General features: G+C 36.1%; 1 non-coding gene across 1 annotated transcript; it reads right to left on the reverse strand.

Annotated features, from left to right (window-relative positions):
- Positions 1-772: 772 nt before the first annotated feature.
- Positions 773-878, reverse strand: LOC127740215 (small nucleolar RNA R71). The gene has a single exon (XR_008000896.1). It is a non-coding gene; the product is annotated as a small nucleolar RNA R71 (small nucleolar RNA).
- Between the last annotated feature and the right edge of the window lie 8,767 nt (positions 879-9,645).

Consider the following 9,645-nt stretch of genomic DNA (forward strand, 5'->3'; position numbering starts at 1 on the left):
GTTGGCTTCAAAGCTTCGCCCTTTCCCCACGTTTAAGGTAACATTGGTGGACCAACTTGGCCACCAATGTTGCTTCCTCTTCTTCCTTCCTTGGCCATTCTTACTTCTTTCTTGCCTCCTTCCCGCCTATAATCAATCGAACAATTGCATCAAAGTTGGCTATAATCACAAGGTGTTTGCATCATTCATAATATCAAGCAAAATTGGCATAAAACCTTATGAGAAAACACCTAAACAAACATGTTTAATTGTCTTAGGAAATGTATGAAACTTCAATCCAAATACTTACTTATTGCTTAAGAAAGTGCATAAAACCTAATGAAACAAGTGAAAAATGCTTGTGTAACTACCATTAGAAGCTTCAGAAGAGTTATGTTCATTTTCTGTTTATTCGGCATTTTTGTATTATCTTAGCTATTATTTTTTTTCCTCGCCTTTATCTTTATTAAGCTTGTAAGAGGGATAGGAAATTGTGATATGTATGTTTGTACGCTAGTGTTATATATCTTAAGGTATTGTATCTAGTTTGTATGTACATGTATGTTTATGTTTCCAACAAAAATGTGTTTTTGAAAGGTTATGCAGTTTTAAGTTTTAAACAGACTCCTATTTTAGTATTAAATATGTTTAGAGTTGTCGTAATACCCAAGCTATCAGAGTGGCACAGTCAGAAGCATGACATTCGGATAGTGAGGGTCTTACATGAACACTAATCGGGAGTTACTAAGGAAGGAGTTCTTGGGGAAGTTCATCCCACTACAAATGATTGACCACATAAGGAAGGAGATCTCAAGCATTCTTCAAAATGATGGGGAAGCGCTCTATGAGTATTGAGAGTGGTTCAAGAAATCATGCGTCCCGTGTCCTCACCATCAAATCCAAGACTTGTTGCTTATCAACTAGTTTTGTGAGGGCTTACATCCACAAGACAAAACTCTTCTTGACGTTTCTAGTAGGGATCACTTGTGAAACACAAAATACCGAAGGATGCATGATGTAAGACCTAGGACTTTCAAAATATTTTATTATGAACTATTTTCAAATTATTTATTTATTAACAGTTTTAATTTCAGAAATTGTTTTGTTAAAGATAATTAACGGCAATTTTGATTAATTGAATTTGAAAATTAATTAAGGTTTTTATCCAAACTCTATAATTATTGAATATTTTTCTATATACAACTTAAAGTTTTAGAAATTCGAAAATAATGATGTTTGGCTATTTAAATTATAATTTTATCTAATTTTACAGTTATTAAATTATTTTCTATATTTAAATTATAAAGTTAGTAGTTATGAAGTAATAAAAAATTTTATATGATTTAATTCAAATAATTGATATTTTTATGATTTAATACTTTAAGTTTTAAGAGTAAAAAAAATTAATCATATTTCCTTATTTTTTCAATTAGAGTATTTGATTTCAAACCAATTAGTATTTGATACAACAATTAATATTTTAAAGTAATTTTAAAGATTTAGTTAGATTTCAAATTAAACTCAAAATTCCCAAATTGAAACCCTAATCCTAATTACACTCAAACACACTCTCTATAACCTAATTGAAACCCTAGCTGCCACCCCCTTCCCAAAACACAAACACACGCACATAACACAGAAAATGGGAGGACATAAATGGGAAGAAGGAAAGAAAGAAAAGAAATGGGAGAAAGGAGAAGGGGTCACGGAAAAAATGAGAGGAGAGAGGGAGGATGGCACCGGCGGGCATCACTGCCGTTGTGTCGTTGTGTCGCCATTGCTATCGCGAGGGAGAAGAGACACATGAGGGAGGAAGGCACCGCGAGAAGCGCGCACCGATGCTGTTGCCCGTGAAGCCGATTCCATCGTCCATGCTCTTCGTCGCCAAGCGACGTCGTCAACGTCATTGTTAACGAGCCCAGCCTCCACCGTCGTGTGCTCCATCGCCGCTGCTGGAGGTTTGCCACCGATTTTATTTGAGGGAGAGGAAACGCAAACGGAAGAGAAGACGGAGAGCCACCGCCGCTGTTGCTGAACCACCGGAGCTGCTAGTAAGGATTTTGAGTTTGGTTTACATTCTTTTGAGATACCGAGAACTTTATCATCACTGCATGTTGTTACAGTCGCTATCGCCGAAGTTTTGGTCACCATTACCGCTTGAGGAGGCTGCCGCCAAACCGGTTCAGAGACAGCTGCTGTTTCATTTTCTTATTACAGTAGGTATCTCTATTTCAAAAACCTCACGTTAGTGTTCTATTACGTGTTATTGAGGTTTTTGCGATATTAATGTTTTTAGGATTTAGCAACCAAGGTTGCATGTTGCGATTAAAGCTGTTTCTGCTATTGATAAAGCAAGCGGAGCTGTGGTTGCGGTTGTCGCTGATCACGGGCCAAGAGGAAAGGTTTTCTTTGATGCGCTTGGCTTATAGGTTTGACTTTTCGAGGTAAGTTTTTCTAAATACACAATTTTATAATTTAGAATTGTTATAAATGGATATTGATGTGAGAAATACACTTTTTAGTGAATGCATAAGTCTTATGTATTATTTGGTTGTTTTAGAGGAATATGATTGATTGTCTGATTGGATTATTGTTTGGTTTTGTTAAACGAACAATTGCTGAATTGTTTCTTTAAAGTTTTGGAAATGAGTTTGATTTGTTGAAAAATAATTTGATTTTGAATCGGTTTCCTTGAGATGTGAAAATGATATGGCTTTTTGGAATCAGCTTGATTTTTTAATTGATCTGGTTTTGAACCCATTGAAAAGGGTTGTGGAATGGTTTGGTTGGGACCCAAAAAGAGTGGCAAAGTCCAAGTTTTACGGGAGGTGCTGATGAAATTTCTATAAAATCTGGGACTTTGTTTGAAAGGTTATTTAGAAAATTATAAATTTGAGAATTACATTATTTTATTTAAGTTAGTTTAGAAAAGTATTATATTTTGAGTGCAAGTTATTTAGAAATAAATTTTGTTTAAATTTTGATTTAATTAAGAAATAAATTATGTTTTGAGGTTGAATTAAATATGAAAAGGGTTTATATTTTGAATTCGATTAAGGAATCACATTCGGACGAGTTTTAGTGAATTTAAAAGAAATTGGACTTTGATTGAATAATTCCATTTGTGACATTTTGAGAGTGAATCTGAAAGTGGTTTCGATTTAAATGGATTGGTTTTGTTTTAAGTAATTTGGTTTTGAAATTGGTTCTGAAATTTTTGGTTACATGACTTGGTTTTGGTTTAAATTCTATCTTTATTAATTCAAATCAATAAGCTAGGATTTTAAGGATTTTAAGGAATTGAGATAGGTCATTCTCCACTAAAGTCTTGAGACTGTTGTGAAGTTTTATTACCAATTTTGATTTAGAAATGAATTATTAAGTTTGTTAGAATAGATTTCAAGATTTGTATGGTTTTGAAATTGTTTAGAAGTTTTTGGAAATTGTTACATAAAAGGCTCCGTTTTGAAAGGAAGATTTTAAAGAAGAATGATTCTTGGCAAGATGTGATTTGAATACATTGGTTATTGAAAGTAAATGAGTTAAGAACGATTTGATTATGATTTGAGCCTGACTGATTATGGATATTATTGAGAATGATGAGTTGTTGTACAGTAGGCGTAAGGGCAGGGTTTAGTCCCGCTTACGCTGAGTTGTAAGCATAAGGGCCGGGTTCGTCCCACTTATGCTGAGAGATCTGATGTTGATGAGATATTGTTTGGTAGGCGTAAGGGCGATGGTTTGTCGTGCTTGCGCTGAGTTGTAGGCATAAGGGATGGGGTTCGTCCCGCTTGCACTGAGATGTGAGGATTGTGGTAGAGAATCCCGCTCGCATTCTTTTGAGTCACAAGAGTGGCCGGGCACTATATTCCCAGAGAGGGTACCCTTTTATATTCATGACCGAAAGTGACATTCCCATGGGAATGTGTCGGGTTAGCAGTTGAACCGACAATGTGATATCACAGCCAATAGGACATGCATTCATCGTATGCATCTATCTGACATTGTTTGGGTGTGCATATTGTAATTGGTTTGCCTATGTGAATAATTATGTTTAACTGCTAATTACTATACTTGATTTAACTGCTTTGATTGTGTTTGAACCTCTTTACTTGTGTTTGTGACTGAAATTAGTTGGATTTGTGATAAATTAGATGTTGATTGAGTTGTTTGGGCCTGAGGCTGTAATTGCTTATGTGATGGGCTGGAGGCCGTGATTGGCTTGAGATGTGGTTTAGTAAAGTATGAAAAATTAAATTGGTTCAGCATAGACTTAATGAACCTATACTTAGAGAAAATTAAATTGGTCATTTGTACTATCTAGAGAAAACTTTTAATATTTTATAAGAAAGAAAAAGGCTTTGGATTTTTGAAGAATTAATTGATTTCTCCTTTAAAAAGAAGAATAAAATATATTTTTTGTCCCTAAAGTTTGACAAAATTTTCAAAAGTACCCCTAAGTTTTATTTTTGTTTCAATTTTGTCCCAAAAATTTTCAATTTGCATCAAATATACCCTGACGGCTAATTTTTCAAAATATTTAAGACCAATTCAACAACAATTTCATAAGAACAACCCTCAACACAATCAAATCAAGCATTATTTTCATGCATTATTGTTAGATTGGTTTCAAATTTTTTAAAAATTTAGCCATTGAGGGTATATTTGATGGAAATAAAAACTTCTGAGACAAAATTGAAACAAAATAAAACTTAGGAGTATTTTTGAAACTTTTGCCAAACTTCAGGAACAAGAAGTATACTTTACCCTAAAAATTTTTTTGGATTTCTAAATGTAAACATTTGGCTTTTGAAAGGATACATAAGACGAGCAACGATCACTGTACCTTGAACACAGTTTTATTTCACATATCTTATTATAGCTATTATCTAACCCTATCGTGAGAACCAGCGAAGACGATGTTCTCACTTTCCTACAGGTTTTTCCTTTTCAGGATACAAACGAAGAAATCACGAAGAGTTTATTTTGTTTCTGTTTATATGGTGTATTATATTATTTTAGATATTATGTTTTTCATCGCCTTTATCTTTGCACATTTTTGTAAGAGGGATAGGAATTGTGATATGAAACACTTGTAAGTTATTACTATGTACATATGGTGCACGAAATTGCAATTACACTTTTGCAATTCCGCAGAACTAACCAGCAAGTGCACTGGGTCGTCCAAGTAATACCTTACGTGAGTAAGGGTCGATCCCACGGAGATTGTCGGCTTGAAGCAAGCTATGGTTATCTTGTAACTCTGAGTCAGGAGATCAATAATTCTCAGGTTTAATTGTGAAAAGTAGAAGAACATGAAATAAATACTTGTTTTGCAGTAATGGAGAACAGGTTGAGGTTTTGGAGATGCTCTATCTTCTGAATCTCTGCTTTCCTACTGTCTTCTTCTTCATACACGCAAGGTTCCTTCCATGGAAAGTTGTATGTAGGGTTTCACCGTTGTCAATGGCTACCTCCCATCCTCTCAGTGAAAATGTTCAACGCGCTCTGTCACAGCACGGCTATTCATCTGTCGGTTCTCAATCAGGTTGGAATAGAATCCAGTGATTTGAATGCCGCCATCAATTCTAGCTTATACCACGAAGATTCTGGCTAAAGAATCCAAGAGATATCCACTCAATCTAAAGTAGAACGGAGGTGGTTGTCAGGCACATGTTCATAGATGAGAATGATGATGAGTGTCATGGATCATCACATTCATCAAGTTGAGGAGCAAGTGATATCTTAGAATGGAAACAAGCGTGTTTGAATGAAAAACAGTAGTAATTGCATTAATCCATCAAGATACAGCAGAGCTCCTCACCCCCAACCATGGGGTTTAGAGACTCATGCCATAGAAGGTACAATATGAAACGTGTAAAGTGTCAGGAGGTCCAGATACAATCTCAAAAGATCCTATTTATAGTGAACTAGTAACCTATGATATACAGAAATGAGTAGATGACGTAAAAATCCACTTCCGGGGTCCACTTGGTGTGTGCTTGGGCTGAGCATTGAAGCTTTCATGTGTAGAGACTTTTCCTGGAGTTAAACGCCAGCTTTTGTGCCAGTTTGGGCGTTTAACTCCAACTTTTGTGCCAGTTCCGGCGTTAAACGCCGGGAATTCTGAAGCTTATTTGCAACGCCGGTTTGGGACATCAAATCTCGGGCAAAGTATAGACTATTATACATTGCTGGAAAGCCCAGGATGTCTACTTTCCAACGCAATTAAGAACGCGCCAATTGAGTTTCTTTAGCTCCAGAAAAACTACTTCGAGTGCAGGGAGGTCAGAATCCAACAACATCTGCAGTCCTTTTTCAGCCTCTGAATCAGATTTTTGCTCAGGTCCCTCAATTTCAGCCAGAAGTTACCTAAAATCACAAAAAAATACACAAACTCATAGTAAAGCCCAGAAAAGTGAATTTTAAATAAAAACTCATAAAAACATACTAAAAACTAACTAAAATGTACTAAAAATATACTAAAAACAGTGCCAAAAAGCGTATAAATTATCCGCTCATCACAACACCAAACTTAAATTGTTGCTTGTCCCCAAGCAACTGAAAATCAATTAGGATAAAAAGAAGATAACATACTATAGACTCCAAAATATCAATGAAACTTAGCTCCAATTAGATGAGCGGGACTAGTAACTTTTTGCCTCTGAACAGTTTTGGCATCTCACTTTATCCTTTGTAGTTTAGAATGATTGGCATCTATAGGAACTCAGAATTCAAATAGTTTTATTGATTCTCCTAGTTAAGTATGATAATTCTTGAACACAGCTACTTTATGAGTCTTGGCTGTAGCCCAAAGCACTCTGTCTTCCAGTATTACCACCGGATACATACATGCCACAGACACATAACTGGGTAAACCTTTTCAGATTGTGACTCAACTTTGCTAGAGTCCCCAATTAGAGGTGTCCAGGGTTCTTAAGCACGCTCTTTTTGCCTTGGATCACTTTTTATTTTTACCCTTGCCTTTTTGTTTAAAAAGGCTATTGGCTTTTTCTGCTTTTTTTTTTGAATTCACTGCTTTTTCTTGCTTCAAGAATCAATCTGATGATTTTTCAGATCCTCAATAACATTTCTCCTTTTCCATCATTCTTTCAAGAGCCAACAAGTTTAACATTCTTTAATCAACAAATTCAAAAGACATATGCACTGTTCAAGCATTCATTCAGAAAACAAAAAGCATTGTCACCACATCAAACTAATTCAACTAGTTTCAGAGATGAATTCGAAATCCTGTACTTCTTGTTCTTTTGTGATTAAAGCATTTTTCATTTACGAGAGGTTATGGATTCATAGGACATTCATAGCATTAAGACATGAACCTTAAATTTTATTAATCATGAATTAAGAACAAGACTCAAAAATAAATATAAGATAAGACTAATAGTAATAGAAAACAAAAATTTAAATGACTCTAAAATAGACTCCTAATGATAGAGGTTATCACAGATTTAGGACTCAACAACCTTGATTTTGAGAAGTGGATGCTCCCTCAACTTGTGGGGTATTTGACCCTTCAAGGGAGAGCTTCTGGCGCTTCAGCTCCTGTAGCTCATGCCCATGCTTCTCTTGTTCATTTAGCAATTTACAGAGCATGCAGTTTTGATTCTGCTGTTCTTCCTTAATTTGTTCCATAGTTTCTTGCAGCTTGGCAACAGATGCTTTTAGGCTGGCCCAGTAGTCAATTTCAGGAAGTTCAGGGAGGAATTCCTGCACCATCCTTTTGATAGAGTTATCTTGCATTTATCCTTCCATTAACTTCTTGATGATTGGATGTTCAATTGGGATGAATTCATCTACTCCCATCCTCACCTCAGCATCTTTACATAGTATAGAGATTAAGCTTGGGTAAGCCAGTTTGGCTTCAATGGAGTTCTTGTTTGTAATTGTGTAAATCTCACAAGCAATCAGATGATGAATCTCCACTTCTTTTCCCAGCATAATGCAATGAATCATCACTGCTCTCTTGACCGTGACCTCAGAACGGTTGCTAGTGGGAAATATAGAACGCCCAATAAAGTCTAGCCAACCTCTTGCAATTGGTTTGAGATCTCCCCTTTTGAGTTAGTTTGAGAAACCTTTTGAATTAGTTGTCCACTTAGTTCCAGGGAGGCATATGTCCTCTAGAACTTGATCCCACCCCTTATCTACTCTCACCATTCTCCTATTAAAGGATTCAGGATCATCTTGTAATTGAGGCAATTTGAAGACCTCTCTTATTTTGTCCAGATGGAAGTAAATAATTCTCCCTCTGACCATGGTTCTGTAGGTATGAAAAGTAGTTTCAGTCATTCTCTGCTTATCAGTCAGCCACAGATTTGAGTAGAATTCATGAACCATGTTTCTTCCAACCTTTGTCTCAGGGTTGGTTAGAACTTTCCATCATCTGTTTCGAATTTGCTCTTGGATCTCCGGATATTCATCTTCTTTCAGATCGAATCTGACTTCCGAGATCACTGACCTCAGACCCATTATTTTGTGGTAATGCTCTGCATGTTCTTTGGTTAAGAACTTCTCTTGACTCCAAAGATTCTTTGGAGCATTCTCTTTCTTGCCTCTTGAATTGGTTTGTTTTCCTTTGGGAGCCATGATCTTGATGAGCCTTAGCTTAGTGATCACGGAAAAGCACACCAAACTTAGAGGTTTGCTTGTCCTCAAGCAAAAGAAAGGAAAGAGAAGAGAGAGGAGGAGAAGCACATTCGAATGGTGAAGAGAGGGGGATGGCCGAATGTGTATTTATAAGGGAGGGGGAGGGATTTCAAAAGTTTTGAAACAGATTTGAGAAGATATGGAAAGAATTTGAGAAAATACATAAGTTTTTGAAGAAGATTTGGAAAGGATTTGTAAGAGATTTGAGAAATAATTTAGAAAATTGTTGGATTTTTGAAATTTGAGGGTGAATGATGAAAATTTGTAACATGTTTATGTAGAAAATTATGGGTTAAAACAAGAAAGTGTGAAAAAAATTGAAGTGGAAAGCAAAATCTCCTTCCCCTGCCTTTCTGGCGTTAAACACCCAAAATGGTGCCTTTACTGGCGTTTCCTTGCCAGCAAGCTCCTTTTCTCTGCTTATTTCACTGAATCCTTCTGTAACTCTGTGAATTCCTTCAATTTCAATGATCAACCTTGAAGAATATATATCAAACTTTTATAAAACAAATAACCTGCTAATGACTGGGTTGCCTCCCAGCAAGTGCTTCTTTATTGTCTTTAGCTGGACCTTTATTGAGACTCATTCAAGCCTCAGTTTTGAGCATTCCTACTCAAAATTACTTTCAAGGTAATGTTTGATCCTCTGTCCATTAACAATGAACTTTTTATCAGAATCAATATCTTGAAGCTCAACATATCCATATGGTGACACTCCTGTAATCACATACACTGGAGCAATCTTTTTTCACCAGCTAACTTAACATCCAGGTTTTGGAATCTGGTTGCCCAATAAGCTTTATGTTCCAGTTCCACGGGCAGATGACAGGCCTTGCCATACACAAGTTGGTATGGAGAGGTTCTTATATGAGTCTTTAATGCTGTTCTGTATGCCCACAGAGCATCATCCAAGCTCTTTGCCCAATCCTTTCTACGGGAAATTACAGTCCATTCCAGGATTCTTTGTAGCTCTCTATTAGAGACTTCAGCTTGTCCATT

Source organism: Arachis duranensis, chromosome 6 (genome assembly GCF_000817695.3).
Source record: "Arachis duranensis cultivar V14167 chromosome 6, aradu.V14167.gnm2.J7QH, whole genome shotgun sequence".
Classification (NCBI taxonomy): Eukaryota; Viridiplantae; Streptophyta; class Magnoliopsida; order Fabales; family Fabaceae; genus Arachis; species Arachis duranensis.